The sequence below is a fragment of the Octodon degus genome, unplaced genomic scaffold (assembly GCF_000260255.1).
Source record: "Octodon degus isolate 3935 unplaced genomic scaffold, OctDeg1.0 scaffold00119, whole genome shotgun sequence".
NCBI classification, from domain to species: domain Eukaryota; kingdom Metazoa; phylum Chordata; class Mammalia; order Rodentia; family Octodontidae; genus Octodon; species Octodon degus.
In genome coordinates, this window is record NW_004524695.1 from 2,260,332 (window position 1) to 2,277,049 (window position 16,718).

General features: G+C 43.9%; 1 pseudogene; it reads right to left on the minus strand.

Annotated features, from left to right (window-relative positions):
- Positions 1-7,434: 7,434 nt before the first annotated feature.
- On the minus strand, positions 7,435-10,661 carry LOC111812281 (annotated as a pseudogene).
- Between the last annotated feature and the right edge of the window lie 6,057 nt (positions 10,662-16,718).

Here is a 16,718-nt window from a genome sequence, read left to right on the forward strand (position 1 = left end):
TTCCTAAAGGTCACGCTGACCTTGAGATGCAAATAACATGTTGAATTCTAAAAAGCCCATTCTTGGTGGGATACATAATACCTGCCTAATTCAGTCTTTTCTTTTTTATCTCAAGGGGGGTTGTACTTCTTTTTTTAAATTTTATTTAGTAATTTATTTGGTGCAGGTTCTCGCTACACAGTTTAGACTCATAGTGATCCTCCTGTCTCAGCCTCCCCAGTATTGGGATTATAGATGTGTGCCACCACACTTGGGGTCTTGCCAAGCAGATGCTTAGACCACTGAGCTATCTCCCCAGCCACGGGGCTTTGTACTTCTGGGCTGGCTGTGGTCCAGTTTTCCTTGGTGATCTCCTGATCACACCCTTGGCCGGGACGTGGAGTCCTTCTCTGTGTTCCCGAAGGTGTTTGGACCACTAGACTCCAAAGAAAATCTAGGTGTTGTTAAAAGGCCTCTGTCTGCCCTGTCACTCAGGAATGGTGGTCCTTGGGCCGCTTTCTCCAGTAATAAAATATGGACTCCAGAGGGTGCTGCTCCAATATGAGCTCTTGATCAGCCTCGGAGCTCTCTCCTACCATCTCTTCTCTGTCTTTCTTGCCTCCCATTGGTTTTCAGAATGAACTGCCTTTATGAGAATGCTAAAGTCTCCTTCGCTTCTCTGTCAATAGTTAAATCAAATAAGTGTTGCCAACTCTGGTCTTATGAGAATTCATATTTCTGCTGTTACATGATATTTGTAGATACACTGATCCACTAAGCTAAAAGCTTCTTGGAAATTCTCCCTTGTTTCCTTTATGAGTCTGTGGGAGAGGCGTCCTTGCTTTGCAGGCCTGGCTGCTAATCTTGCTGGTAGCGAGCTTCCTTCCTGTTCCTAGCACTCCTCACACAGAAGGGAAAAGGTTTTCGAGCAGATATAAGGGCTCAGCTCCAGCCGCTGACGTGGGCTCCCTCAGCTATCACACATGTCTGGGTTCACTTCCTTAGGGTGGTTTCCTGCTTCCTTTTGAAAGCAAAATTTATGTCGAATTTGTTAACCATTTAATAAACACAGAGCTTCCAGTAATAAAATATGGACTCCAGAGGGGGCTGTTCCAAAATGAGCTCTTGATCATCCTCAGATACTTGTATCACTCGTAGCCAGGAGAAGATAGCAGGCTCACTACTGTTTGACTTTTTTTTTTTTAACATTTATTTAGTGTGTGTGTGTGTGTGTGTGTGTGTGTGTGTGTGGCCAGCTCAGCCCACCAGGAGGCACGGCTGGCTGGCATGTGGTGCTGGGGGATCAAACCGCGGTTCCTGTGCTTTGCTAAGCTTGTTCCAAGTAGGTGCTTTAGACCACTGAGCCATTTCTCCAGCCCCTGTTTGACTTTGTTTACCTGATTTGCATTCCCTTTGTGTGTGTGTGTGTGTGTGTGTGTGTGTGTGTGTGTGTGTGTTTAACTGGGGATTGAACTCAGGCCCTTGCCCTTGCTAGGGAAGCCCTTATTCCACTGAGCCACCTCCCTGGCTGCATTCCCTTTTGAGATGCAGCTGGTCCTCATGCCTTGCCTCTGAGTGTTGGTTCACTTGGATGGTCTACAAGATTGCACCAGGGTACACAGAGTCACTGTGGAAATTCATACTGAGTCTACAGTTGGTCAGCATTCATGTAATTAATCACACACTATAAATCTGTGACCAAATGATAGATGCAGAATGCTTGTGATATTATAATAGGAACTCTTAAATTTGCTGCAGGGAGCATAAGTAAGTACAGTCCCTTTGGAAAACTGGTTGACAATGCCTTTAAGAGATGAATGTACACATACCATCTGATCCAGAAAGTCTACACTGGGTATGTTTCTGACATAAATGAGTGCTTTGTGTCTAACAGTCACATATAAGGATGTTCATTGTATTTATTTATAATGTATGCTATATAATATATAACACATAGGGTATTCTAAAGCAAATATCTAGCAACTGTGAAATAGGTAAATAAAATATACATTTACAAAGCAGAATGCTATACAGCAATGAAAAAGAGCAAACCCCTGCTGTGTATAACAGTGTACCTGAATCTCCTAGTCATAATGGGAGAAAGAGGCCAGGTATGAGTGTGTATGGCTGTGTGACTATATTTATGTAAAATTCAAGAGGTTATACCTAACCTGCAGTAAAGATTAGAAGAGTGGCTAGCGTTTGTATAATTAAGCTTGCTGGAGTCCTAGAAATATTATGTATCTTGATGTGGGAGGTTGCTGGGGTGTATATATATGTAAGAGATCATGGAAGTATAGATCTAAAATAAGTTAACTGTACTATGTGTAAGTTGCATCTCAATTTAAAAGATTGCGTGATGCCTCCCTTGGAAAGATGGAAGAAAGATTTTGAAAGATCTTCCTGATTTGGAGAAGAAAGAAATACTTTAGGGCTCAAGTATCACCTGGAAGAATTGCTTTACATTAAAGTCCTTTCTTCCTTTCTCCTGTTAATCGACATTCCTTCAGTTACAGTAAGTTTTAACTGTCCTCTGACTTTTTACTGGCGATCTGCCCCAAGCTGTTTCTTTTCTGAGCAGTGTGGTAAACACAAGTCCAGAGGCACATTTTCAGTGCTTACAATCTAATTAGAGAAGCAGCCTAATGAGAGAGATGAGACCTACAAGCTAATGGGAGGCTTGCAATCTAATTAGGAACTTCTGATCCTGTTAGACAAACAAGACTGATACAAGTTAAATGTTTAGAGAACTTTAGCATTTCTCTCATTATTTTTCACGTGCAAGTGTGGAGCTTCAGAATTTCCCAGCACTCCAGGAGAAGAGAGCACTCAAGGAGCGCATGTTTGAGCTTAAGGAAGGGGGACGCTTGAGGTGAGCATAGATGGGCACACATGAGAGGGCAACTCATGAGCACACAGACCCTAGGCAGGCATTTCTTCTAGGTGCTTGTTGAAAGACCCATATGAACCTTCTCTGCAAAGAGTTCAAATCACCCAGAAGACAGGATATTTGTCAGTTAAATCAAGTGGAACGGTATAGTTCTCAGGTAATCCAGGCTTCTAGCTCCCACTAATCTGAGCTGGTGGCTGTCAAGACAGAAGCACCTACAGTGAGAGAAGAGTGGGGCATTTGAAGGGAGGCCAAAAGGAAGCTCCTGAGACAGAGAGCTTTGTTTTATAACGAGACAGTTGCCATTGATGCACTTAAAAAAGACAGCAACGTGTGTCTTTATAGCAAGTCTGCTTTTTTTTCAGAAGAGAAGAGTACAAAAAGTCAGTAAGGCCTTGCTTTCTCCTCAGGTCATGTTTCTGTGCCTGCAAACATGGTTCTCTCTCTCTCTCTCTCTCTCTCTCTCTCTCTCAATACTTCTGATGTTTACAGAAGATCGAGTTATTTGAAGTTCACCACCAGCTCTCAAGACTCTGATTGGTGGAGCCGAGAGGGGAATAGAAAGGCGGGCAGATAAGTCAAGACAGCTATCTTTTGCACCAACCACTGAGGGTTTTTGGCACCCAAAGTCTAAACGCCTTGTTTTTTTGCTTGACTACTGAACTTCTGTAACCACCTTCAGAAGGGCTTTCTGGCTAGAAGAAAATCGGATCAAAACTGTTACCAAGCAAGTTGGAATTTCTAGGCTGCATTAGGGCTAGAAGTTCTACACACCGTTCAAAAGATTTCACACGTTTCCTCTGTGCCTGGGAGCTGCTCTTTGTGCTATTTGGCTCCTTCCCACCTGGAATAGAACAACGGTATGGTTTAAATGTTTTGTATTGGATTTAAGATCTGTATTTTCACTAGTTAATCATGACTTCTGTGACTAGGTACAAGAACTGAGAGCTGTGGTGGTAGATGGGATGGGGTACATGATGTGAAAACAATTTTTCTAGCATAGTATTGACCGTTTTCAACTCAACTTGATATGTGGGGAGAGAGCTTGCACTGCCCACTCCTTGCCTGCCCTGGGCATTCTATCACCTTCAGCCTTCTTTCTCTGACCCATGACTTGTTAAATCCCTCATCAGTCACACACAGCTCATTTCAATATGCTTCCCTAACTTTTCATTGCGGCCAGCAGATCTCTGCTTTTGAATATTTCCTTCTGTTCACACAGTACTCACTGCTTTGCTCAGGGCTCAAGGAGCTTTAGACCACAAGAGCTCCTTAAGGATACAGCTGGAAGAACTTGGGAAACTCAGAAGGTCTGGGCTTGTGGGGTGCTCTGCACGGAAAGGTCATGGCTCAAGTGTGCAGGCTCTATTAAAGCACCTATCGATGACAGGTGTTTGTTTCTATGGTGTCTTAGTTGTCCCATTGCTGGACAAAATACCGGGCACCCACAATTTAAAAAAATAGAAGTAATTGGATTCAAGTATCAGTCCACAAAGTTGGCTGGCGCCAAGTCAGGAGCTTGGTATACAGCTGGGAGAGGCAGATAAACCATTCCAGCCATGTCCACAGTGACCCTCCTCTTCTGGCCAGTTTCCAATTCCAAAAGCTGTCAGCCCCATAATCCAGTCCTCTTCCAAAAGCATCGCTTATGAGCACATGAAGGTCTTGGGGGCATCTAGGTACAAACCACAATAATGAGAAAATAGCAACTTCAATACAAAAAAAAATTAGGCCACTACTTACTTCTATGACTAAGTAATTAGTACTGGGGATGATCTCTGTAATACTTTTTACTTTTAAAATGTCAGTGTAACATTTTGCTTAGTTCTAGTTCCAAATAAACATGAAGGTATTGTATAGATATTTACATGTTTACATCCCAGATCCCTTTAAAAGAGTTTTGTAAGAACTGCTGCTGGGGGCCATTAACTGCACTGCTCATTGACTCTTGTAGCATAGATTGGCCAGAATTCTCACTGGGAGTAATTCTCACAGGACAAATGCACGTGGCTCAAGACCTGTGTCTTCCTAGGGAGCAGACATCAGCCATTCTCAGTACTAAAAGGAAGTTGTAACTTCTTCACACGGAGGAGAAGCACTTGGCACTCTGAGAGCACAGCACCCTTGTAGTGGGACCAGGCTTTCTCCCAAGGTCAGGAAAGATGCCCAGCAAATGAGAGACCCAAGCTCTAAATGACAAGGAGAATTTAGCCCAAGAAGCAGAGTTCACAGAAGGACATTCTGAGGACAGCACTATACTTTGAGGAAACGAAAGAAGAACAGATGTTGTTTGGGGGAAGTACGTGCTTCAAAATGAGCTGGTGGAAGAGATTAGGGACTGTTGGATTAAAATATGTATATTTTGTTTTCATCCACTGTTCTGGGTTCTGAACTGTCTCCCAAAGCAGATCATAGAAACTCTTGTCTTCCCTCTGCCTCATAGGAGGCCATAAAAGAATTCTCTGTCTTCCCTTATCTGTGAGTATATTAAAGACACTGTTTTAGAATGGTTTCTGTCCCATGCCTGCGAGGCAAATAACCCAAACAAAAGAAAATCCTGTTAAAAGACTGGAAAGAATCTGAACAGAGCAGCCCTTGCTGGCTCTCTTCACTAGCATTAGATTATGCCCTTTTTGTTCAACTCGATTTGACAGTGGTGTCCACATTTCAATTATGCAAATGCAATAAGGTCTCCATAAACCCCCAAAAGATCTGGGCTCAGAGTTTCCTGACAGCTGAACACTTGGAGGCACCTAGAGAGCGGTGCACCCCAAGACAGCAGGGCAGCCTTATGTCCTCTGCACCTTGCCATGTGTAACCTCACTGGGACCTTTTAATGTTCTACACAATAAAACAGTAAGATGTAAAGCTTTCCCTGAATTCTTTGAGATGCTTAAGCAGATTAATTTGAACCTGAAAGGGGGATTTGGAGGATTTTAATCTATAGACAGTTGGTCAGAAGCGTAAAGAAAAGAAGCTAGGGCTTGTAACTAGCATCTGAAAGGGGCATGGAGGTGTGGTCTTGGGGAGTGACCCCTCAATTTTGGTGCATCTGACGCCATCTCCAGATAGACAGCTTCAGAAGTGAATTGGATTAGTGAGTTGGGCACTCCTCTATATTGCAGAATTGATTGCTTATGAAGAAGATAGGATAACCTGTTTCAAAATGCGAACCAAAGCAAATTTTTCTTCCTGTAAGTTGGTTATTTCAGACCTTTGTTCGTTGCAGTGGAAGCTAGCCCAAGGGTTGCAGTCAATATTCCTATACCAGGACACAGGTTAACAAGGGAGAACTATAACAAATTTATTTCATCATAGTATTATGTGGCACAGGAGCTATCAGACTCAAGACCCTAAAGATTCAGGGTGAACTATCCAATTTTTTTAGTGTTAGGCTCAATGATACAAGAACAAATATATAGAAATGAAGCTGCATTGAAAGATACACTCCAGGAGCAAATGGATTGGGAAGACACAGCCAGGCTCATCTGTTGATATCCTCCTTGGCCTCAGTGTTGTACTTTTTACTGCTGAACATAGGACAATGCCTGATTCTGAAATAGGGTCTTCTGATCTACAGTAAGACAAAATCATTCTAAGAATTTTTTTTCTCTGGTTATTTGGATTTGGGGTATTTGTTTGTTCTACATTTGATCTTAGCCAAATGGTCAAGAAATGATTGTTTGTTCTGTTTTTTAAACAAACACAAATGAAAAATTCTACTTCAAAAAACCTACCAGTTCAAGAAAGGCCTATCAATTGCATTCTGGACATTCAAAATGTCCAGAATGTCCTATCTCATAATGTAAATGTTGATGGTTAGAAACAGTAGGTTTGGGATCAATATCAAAAGAAAAGTTCTGTTAATGCCTTTTATGCAGCTTAAAATTACCCATAAGATCATTTTTCAACATTCAAAGGTATCCATTGTTTTTCAAGAAGAAACAATTAGGATTTTTTCCTGCCTCTAAAATGTTTATCAAAATCTTGTATTTCTGTTTTCTGAAATACACAGAAAATAAGTGAGAGATATGTCTGTGGATGCAACATACCAAATGCCAGTAATAAGTGAGACACATTCATGGGGGGAGGGGGATGGCTGCCTAAAAAGAATCTGTCCTGCATATGCAAAGTAAGCAAGGAAATTCAATCTTTTTTTTTCTTCTTTAAAAGAAAATCTGTTAGGGGCCGGGAAGATGGCTCAGTGGAATAAGCACTTCCCTGGCAAGTGCAAGGGCCTGACTTCAATCCCAGGTTCCACCAAACCAAACCAAACCAAACCAACCAACCAACCAAACAAACAAACAAATCTGTTACTCCTAAAATATCTTTCTGCAAAATTGCAAGTAAAGGACTGAAAAGCCAAGAGAGGGAAAGGAGGGAGCACACACCATTAACATAAAAAGAAGTAAATTGTATAAACTTAGGTAGCAGCTGGAGTTGTAGGCAAAGATCAGTGAAGAGCAGAGCTCTGCCCTGAACCAACCCCCTTTCCTCCTCCATATCCTGGCTCTGCACCATCAGTCCAGGAGAGGGCGCCCAGGCGCACCAAGGCGGTCCTCCCATCAGCCCCCTCCCCTGACCACTCTGGCCTTCTCTTCCACATTCACAGAGGCTTCACCTCTAAACCTGCTGGGCCCGTTGCCAAGGACCTTCTACACAAATAGAATTTTCAAACATGACAAAACCAAAACTAGGTGATTTCTCAGCCTAGCCTATGTGCAACTATCACATTCCCGTAGTCTTTGAGTTCTGATTTTCCCAGCTTAAGAGACAAGTTACCAATGTCGAGCTGGTGACTGTCAAATGCTTCACTGTTCAGGGTCCATCATCATCTTGCCCCTTGGCCTTCCTGTTGGCCTGGGGAGGAATTTTTATTTATTGTTTTCAAACTCTGTGACTCCTTTGAACCCTCTATATGGAATCTGAAATTCAGGCTTAGACTCTGGATGGGGCTGTGAAGCTGGTATTTTACCGACAGGAGGACACATTCCTGTAATGGGAATAGCTCCACAAGGAAGACGGTTCCTACTAGTTACAGATGCCCAAGAAAATGTACTGTCTCTATAGGAGCGGGAGAACTCCTTTTTAAGAATTTTTTAAGGGCCACCCAAATAGCTCAGTGGATTAAAGCCCCTGCAAGCAGGTGCAGGGGCCATGGGCTCAATCCCTGGGTCTGCCATGCCAGCCCCACCCCCAGCACACACTGAGATGGCAATTGAGACTGGGTGTAGTGGCACGCACCTGTAATCTCAGCTCTTGGGAGGCTGGAAACAGGCAGATCAGATCACTAAGAGTTCAATCTAGTAGTGAGACCTTGAACACCCTATAGGCCCTTCCCTAAAATAAAAAAAAAAAAAAAGATTTTAAAAAAATCTGTTATTTATTTATTTGGTACAGGGTCTCACTACACAGCTTGAACTTGTAGTGATATTCCCATATCAGTCTCCCAAGCCCTGAGATTATAGGCATGTGCCACCACACCTGATTTCAGTGGCCAGCTCACTATGGGGCCGCCAAGCCTTCAGGACTGGGGATCAAACCTGGGTCCTTGCACTTGCTAGGCAGGTTTTTAGACCACCGAGCTGTCTCCCTGGACCCAAGAGTTGAAGAACTCTTCTAAGCATACCGGCCCAGTCTTTTTCTCTTGGATTTCAGATACAAGTCTCTGAGTTAGGATCAGGCTCTGGTTCAGCAATGGATACCACTAAACATTCTTTCAAGTCATTTCTGACAGTTCAAACATAGAATGTTGCAGAATCACCTGGTACAACTGGAATGTCTGCTGGATTTCTTCAGGCTCCTCTACTGCTTCCTCCTTTCTACTGAGGCTCAGTGACACAGCCCTCAGGAGCAAGGCCAAGTGTCTGCATGAAACTCCGCAAACCCTGACTGTTGTTAGAGAGCAGTTGCATTACTGGGACCACTACACATTCATTCAAGGTAGCACGGACATCGAACTGAGAATCTTGGCATGTCAGCTGACGATGTCCACAGACTGAGCCTGAAGGTTTTCTGTGTGAATCCAGCCCTTCATGAGCATGAGATGAGTTCTTTCCATAGCATCTGTGTAGTAGCACCTTTGGGGCCTGGTTCAGCAGTGTGGGGGGCTAGGGGCAGGGGTGCGGATGCCCCTGAGATTTTTTTGTAGCCAGCTCCAAGATAGAAAGTTAGGGGAAGATGAGAGTACTTGTTTTGGATTTTATGGCTGACTTTGAAGCAAAGGGGTTTTGTTCTATATTTACCAGGTTATGGGGTGCTGGAGTCTCCTTCCGGAGGTTGTTTCTAGTTTCTTCTGTTCTGAGCAAAGAACTGGTCAAGACAAGCACAAATGGTAGCTGAGTTTTATTAGAGAGGAAAAAGAAACAGGCTCTGCTGAGTGGGTTGGGCCAAGTAGAAGTAGGAAAAGAAGTGTACACTAAGTACGAGCATGGGCCACAATGTGACAGGGAGTACAGGGCCAAAGCTCAGCAGGACTGTCAACTCCCTCTTCAAGTTGACACCAGGCCTAGCACATCCTGTGGAAAGCTTGCTTGAATTCTCTTAGGTAATCCACCTGCAGGGCTTTGGCAACTATTCTGGTGCATATTCTAGAATCTTCCTAAGCCTCCTTTCCCAACCAGTTTTAGTCACACCGTACCTTCCTGTCTCCTTTCCTCCTGAGAGCACATATCACCATAGTTCTTCATGGGGTGATGGAGGGGAGGTCTCTGTCTTCTACAGGTTTTCAGCTGGAAAGAGGTGTAGACCCTCCCTACTGGAGATTTGGTGCTCTCCAACTGCTTTGAGGTATTTCGGCTCACTGGCTGGGATGAAGAGAAAAACTATTAGAAGGCGATGACAAAAGAATAGGGGAATATTAGCTATCTTCCATGGTAGAAAGAAAATAAGTTTAGCATTATGTTTTGGATGTAGAGCCCCATATGAGGAGCAGGTCAGATTTCCATGCTTCCTGTGGAGGACAAAGTATGGCAAAACGGAGGCTAGATAAATTACTGAGAGCCTGAGAGCCACAGCCTTAGCAAGACCACCCACATAATAGATCTATTTAAAAATGGAAGCCTCAGTGCAGGTGTCTGTGTAAGCCGTGGTGAATTAGGGTCATCAGTGACTACTCGTCTGCAGCTGGAGCAATATTGGAGTCTCATTTTCTGAACAAAAGCATCAGGTCTTCCAGAGATTCTCAGGAATGACTTTCTTTTTAGTTCTGTGAAAACTCTAGTGGTGATTTCCCATGTAGTTTTGGTAGCCTGTCATTGCATCCCTTGAGGAAGGAGCAGAATGGTACCTCAGGAACTGTGAATGTGGCTACTTAGTGTCTTGAGGACTGTCCTTTGTGCCTCCCTATCCACCATTTGATTTCCTAAGGTGGCTTTTGATGTGTCTTTGGAATCTCTCACAGTGCATGGTGGTGACCTGCTTTGGAAGGTGAACTACCTCTGGGAGCTGTAGAATTTCCTGCTTGTGTTTCATAGATACTTGGTTATTGGTCAGCAAATTCCTTCATTCCTGATGGCCGCATGGGCATGTAGCCCCAGAAAAGCATATTGGAGTCTTTAACTTTTTGCTTTTTACTAGTATCAATGCCCAAGTAAGAGATGAGCTCCAGATTTTGAAAAGAGGTTCTTGGGGAAGTTGGCTTCAAAGATCTGCTGTGAACTGATAGCTTTGTAACATGCCTTTTGGGGTCCTTCTTGGACAAAGCTACTTCTATCAGTGAACCACACCTCTCAGGGCCTTGGAGGAGCAGATCACTGATGTCCTGTCTGCTTGCATAGATCTGGGAGGTCATCTGTTCACAGAGTGGCTAATTTCTCGGCCTATGGGCATCAGAGAGGCAGGATTAACAGGAGTACAAGTTTTTGGCCCAGCGAGGTAGCTCGGTGGACTAAGCACCTGCTTAGACAAGCACAAGGACCAGGGTTTGACCCCTGGCACCACAAGGCAGGCCAGCCCTGTCCCCTGGCTCGCTGAGCTCGCCATGGAGACCAGGCATGGTAGTGCACACTTGTAATCCCAGCACTGGGGAGGCTGAAAACAGCAGGATCACAGTGAGTCTGAGCTGTGTACTGAGACCCTGAACCAAAAAAAAAAAATAAAATAAAATAAAAAAAATAGAAGGGTAAGTTTTTTTTTTAACTTTGAATTCTCAGATATTATTTTATTTATTTATTTATTTATTTATTTATTTATTTATTTATTTATTTATTTTGGCAGTACTGGGGATTGAACTCAGGACTTTGCACTTGCCAGGCTGGCACTTGCGGCGCTGAGCTATATCCCCAGCCCCCAATTTTTTTTTTTTGAAATGCAAATTTTTAAATAACACGAACTGATACTTGACCGGCTATTCCTGTTAACCAAAAGTAACTTTTAATCTCAAGAATTGCTCTAATCTGATGGGAAATCAGGACTTCTGGTTTCTGTCCTAGCCTTTGTTTATTTTATTTTATTTTATTTATTTGAGAGAGAGAGAGAGAGAGAGAGAGAGAGACAGAGACAGAGACAGAGACAGAGACAGAGACAGAGAGTGTGGTGTGTGTGTGTGTGTGGCCAGCTCAGCCCACCAGGGGGCGGGACTGGCTGGCATGTGGTGCTGGGGGATTGAACCGCGGTCCCTGATGCTTTGCCAAGCTTGTTCTAAGTAGGTGCTTTAGACCACTGAGCCATCTCTCCAGCCCCCCCTTTTTTTTTTATTTTATTTATTTGAGAGACAGAGAGAGAGTGTCCTAGCCTTTGGATCAAGGAAGACAAAGCAATTTCCCTCTTTTGTGATACGTAGAGGAAGAAGGGTTTTCTTAAGTCAGGTATTTTATTATACTATGCAGCAGATTCTGTTGTCTAATTAAGAATACTTAGCATTGTCTTAATGGGTAAAATCCATTTTTAAAATTAAAAATATCTTTTATTTCTTTTTTGGTGGCTTAGACTCATAGTGATCTTCCTGTCTCAGCCTTCCCAGCACTGGAGTTACAGGTGTATGCCAACACCTCTGGTCTCAATGGCTGGTTTGGTGCCTGGGGCTGACAAGGCATGTGGTACCAAGGATCGAACACAGGACCTTGCACTTCTCAGGCAGGCTCTGAGCTATCTCCCTTGCCCCTTCTAAACTTAAAATTCTTTTTCAGCTTTGCTGGAATTTGAGAGCTGCCCCTGAGTTTGCTGTCAAATCTCTTCCTAGCAAGGGGGCAGGACAGTGTGGGGCAATTAGAAAATCATTGCCAAACATTTGACTTTGAAAATGATATGACAAGCAGGAATAAAGATTCTCTGACTAGGGGCCCTTTTGACCTCAATTATGGCTGTACATTTAGAGGAGGGTTTTCCAGAAAGGTAAGTCAAGACGGAATGAAGTAACCAAATTGGCTCACTCAATGATGTCTTTGGATACCCAAGTTCCTCACAGGAAATGGTGATGTCCTTGAGTGGGGCATAGTAGGCTTGCTGGGACCTCTTCAATGGTTGGAGCAGGAAATAGGGTTTTGGCTGACCCACCCCCTCTGGGAGCAGAGACAGTCAGCCCTCCAGTGCCATGAGTCAGGCACATTGGCTGCCTCACTCAGAGCAGGAGCCAGGTAGTGGCTCAGGGCAGTTGTGTGGTCAGTGTTTAGTCTTCTTGCACTGGGTCATCCCTGAGTTATCCCTTAGATGACTTGGGTGAGTCAAAAGCACTGTCAGTGGGGACAGTCGTAATTCTAGCTTTTCTCCTTCCACCCTCCTCCAGATCCCAGTTGTTGAACACAGAAAAGGTCAAGTCCAGAAATTGGGTCATAGGTTTCTGGGGTCTCATCTGAAGTTTCTTCACTAAACAGATAAGGAAGATCCATATTCCCTGGAGACACAGGTGGGGATCTGAGGACAGGATCATCAAAGATATCTCCCTTCTTTGGGGGTTCCTCTGAGTGCTATAGCTTCTGGGCTTTACCTGAGATTAAGTGCCATAAAAGCCTAAAGAAGAAGGATTTCGTTCCACCTTCTGTGTTTTAAGTAGAAATGATTTGTCTGGAAAATGGTTTTATAGTTTAAACTGCCATCCCATATCCATCTTTTGCCATTTCCTAGTTCATATTGAACCCAAAATGTATGGCAACAGTAGATAAGCTATCCATTTTTAAAATGTCAGGGTCCAGCCTTTCTTGCTAGGCAAGCATATGGCCTAGTGGAATCTGCAGGATGTGGTCCATGGGGCCTCCTATGGCTCATCTGGGGCTTGCAGAGAGATGCAGCTAGACCTCAGCATTTTAGGATGCAGGAAGAGGAGTTCTGACGATCCCACACGGTGTCCCTTGTGAGACTCATACATTTGCTAGACAGATGTCTCTGCCCAAGCTAGGATGATGGTGGCATCTTTCAGAGAAGCATAGAAGAAAATCTTACTGAAGGTTTTTTGTCTCCATACTGGGGCCCACAAATTCCTTCAGAAGAGAGGGTTGAGCCACTTGATGGCTCTACTTGGTCCTTTAAAATTCCTCCGAGATCAAAGTAGATTTTCTCACTGCTAAGACTCCCTTAGCTATGTTGAGCCACTTGATGTCTGTACTTCAGCAAGGTGTAGCTATTGAGAAACAGTATCTTGGACTCCACCACACATTTTGAGCTACCTGACTCTACTTAAGCAAGGCAGAGCCACATGAGAAACATTACCTCTTGCACTGACCCAGGGTAAAACCTTTGGTACTTTAAGGCAGTGGAGATGGAAATCTCTAAAAACAAACAAACAAACAAACAAACAAACAAAAAAACTACTTAAAAATCCTAAGAACATAGATGGCTATCCTTTGATTCATGGTCACTTGAGGTAAGCTTTGCCGGCTGTTCTGTTCTGCTCAGGTCACTTGAGGTGAGCTTTGCTGGCTGTTCTGTTCTGCTCAGGCCATCAAGCACACCAAGCCTCTAAATTACCTGCATTGTATTGGAAGAAACAAGGGAAATAAATATGGTGGATCTCACAGTTCCCTGAAATAGGTGGCCAGTCATGTGATGAGATAAGGTAGGGACACTGACTACAATAGTGCCCTGGTGGCTACCTGCTGAGGTGGCTGAGGAGGAGGTGAGCAGGAAAGGCATGATAGATAAGGGCTCATGCCCTGTGGACTGTTGTCCCTTACACCAGCTTGAGCACCTGATCAGAGAGAGAGAGATCACACTTGGCTGGGGAAGAATGCCATTAGATGTTCCCAATCGCACTTTGTCCCAAAGTGAGAAACTTGGAGGAAGAAGAGACTGTGAGTTCAAGTTGGCAGGAGAGAGTGAGCAGGACAGACCATTTGGGAAACTGCAAATGTAGTGGCTAAGGTTGTCATACAGGATATTATTCCCAGATTTGGACTGCCCCAGATTATCCAGTCAGATAATGACCCAGTGTTCACCTCCCAAATGACTCAACAGGTGGCTTTAAGTCTTAATCACTTGGTACTTACGCGTTCCCTGTCACCCACAGTCCTCTATTATGGTGGGTGGGAGAGGGAAGGATGAGCAGAGGGAGGGAAGTTGGAAGTGTCATATGGCAAGGAAGTATAAGGAACAGAGGAGGGGGAGAAGGTGAGAACTTTAAAAGGCAAAGTGGGAGAGCCTTTTTACCAAGATAGTGCCAAAGGTGAAGAGGGAAGCCCCTGCCCCTCCCAAAGCTGAAGCCAAAGCAGAAGTTTTGAAGGCCAAGAAGTCCGTGCTAAAAGGCATCCACAGCCACAAAAAGAAGATATGAATGTCACCCACCTTCCACTGTCCCAAGACACTGGCTCCAGAAGCAGCCCAAATACCCTTGGAAGAGCCCCCCCAGGAGAAACAAGCTTGAACTCTGTGCCATCATCAAGTTCCCCTGACCACAGAGCCAACCATGAAAAAGATTGAGGACAACAACACACTCTGTATTCATTGTGGATGTCAAAGCCAATAAACACCAAATCAAACATGCTGTCAAGAGGCTCTATGGCATTGACGTTGCCAAGGTCAATACCCTAATCAGGCCTGATGGAGAGAAGAAGGCATATGTTCCACTGGCTCCCGATTATGATGCATTCATGTTGCCAGCAAAATTGGGATCATCTAAACTGAGTCCAGTTGGCTAATTCTAAATATATACTTTTTTTCCCAGTATAAAAAATAAATAGATAAAAAGCAAAGTGACCAGTGACAGCAGTGATGCAGGGGGATCAGGAAAGAGGAGCCTGGGAAAGTTGTGGGTACGGGTAGAGAGGCATGTATTCAGAGTCAACAAAGGCTTTTACAGGATTTCTGGCCACTTGATGTTGTGATAACAGTAGTCTTAAGGGATGAAAAGTTTTCCCCTCAGGCCATTAGCTGCCATTGTTGAGCTTATATTGTGGCCAAGCCATCTGCCAGTAGAAGATTAACTTTTTTTTTGGTTTATGAATCCAAGGGAGCCAAGATTATGGAGGAGGCACACGAGTGGTGTGTGTTTGGTGGGGGGGGGGGGTTGGAGTGACTATTTCCTGTAGCAACTAGATTATAGGTGAGTCGAGAGCTTCACATGCTACAGAGCATCTACTCTTCAGAGTATGAATTAAGAGAACTTCACAGCTATTTTATCCAGTGGTCACCAGGCAAACCTGGAGGGAGGAGAAATACTCTGCCTTGAGGCCTGAGAGCAGTAGCTCTGCCCAATGAATATGAAGGCAGCTTCACCTGTCCAAAGGACGCAGTGGATTTCCTGACATGGGCCCACTATTTCTGAGACTGAGTGAAAAACTGAGACAGGTAACCCTGAGAACTGAAAAATGGCTCACCTGTGAGAAATGAGATGGATCGGTGTTGGATGCAGGCCAGCAACAGCAAATAAGCAGATCCCAGAGGAGAGCGTTGGTCCATAAGCAGGGGGCTCAAAACACACACACACACACACACACACACACACACACACCAACCTGGGGTTCCACGCCCAGGAGCTACACACCTTCCCTATCCAAGTCATGGCACAAAAATATTAGGTTTTTCTGGCAGAGTAGCAGAGAAGCAGAAGTAAATAAAAAAAATGATCATGGGGCCGTTATTGTTATTGAGGAGGGCACAGCCTTTATTGCTTGGACTGTGGCAGGGAGATGGGGAGAACTTCTTACCTGAGACAAAAGGTCTTTGGGGTATATGGATGTTTGCTAGGGGTGGAGTCTGAGAGAGCTGATTGGGGTCTCCCTTGTGATATAGGAAAAGCGAAAGGAAATTGTATGTAGGACTGGTGGTGGGGTGAAGGAGGTGGTCTCTGGGAAGATAAGCTGTTGTTTTTGGGTATCTGCCATGTTAGATGACCATCCTAATAATTCAGGAATTTATACTTGGGCCAGAACCTATCAGAGCTATTATACAAAGCTAAGTAAGGTAGAAATATGATAAGCAATCAGACAGGGCTAGGCCCACAAGGGTCAGTGCAAAAGACGGAAATGCTTTTAAACTGTGGGGGAGGCACATTTATTAAAGGCCAGACCTCTAGATGAAAGATAGAATGACTACATGCACATACTTCCCCTGGGCATGACTAGCAGTGATTGATATTCTAAATAAGTATTGAATGTTTTGCATGGGAGAAAAATCTCCCTTTTAGGAAAAGTCCATTTGTCCCATGAACATTTGCTGTGTGACTTGCTTCCTCATTTGATCCTCATTTAATCAGTATTCCCTTAGCAATTATACTCATAATTTTATAGGCTCACCGTAGTTTTCTCCCAGTTTAGACCTACTTGCTGATTTCCCTTTGGGTCAATGTTAACTATGTTGTGATACTAGTAACCTTATTAGTTGATTATAGTTTTCCCAACTTAGACGCACCTCACTTTACATTGTGGTCTCAAGGTGCATCCATTTTCCTACCAATAACCCATATTTATCTTTCTTTAGT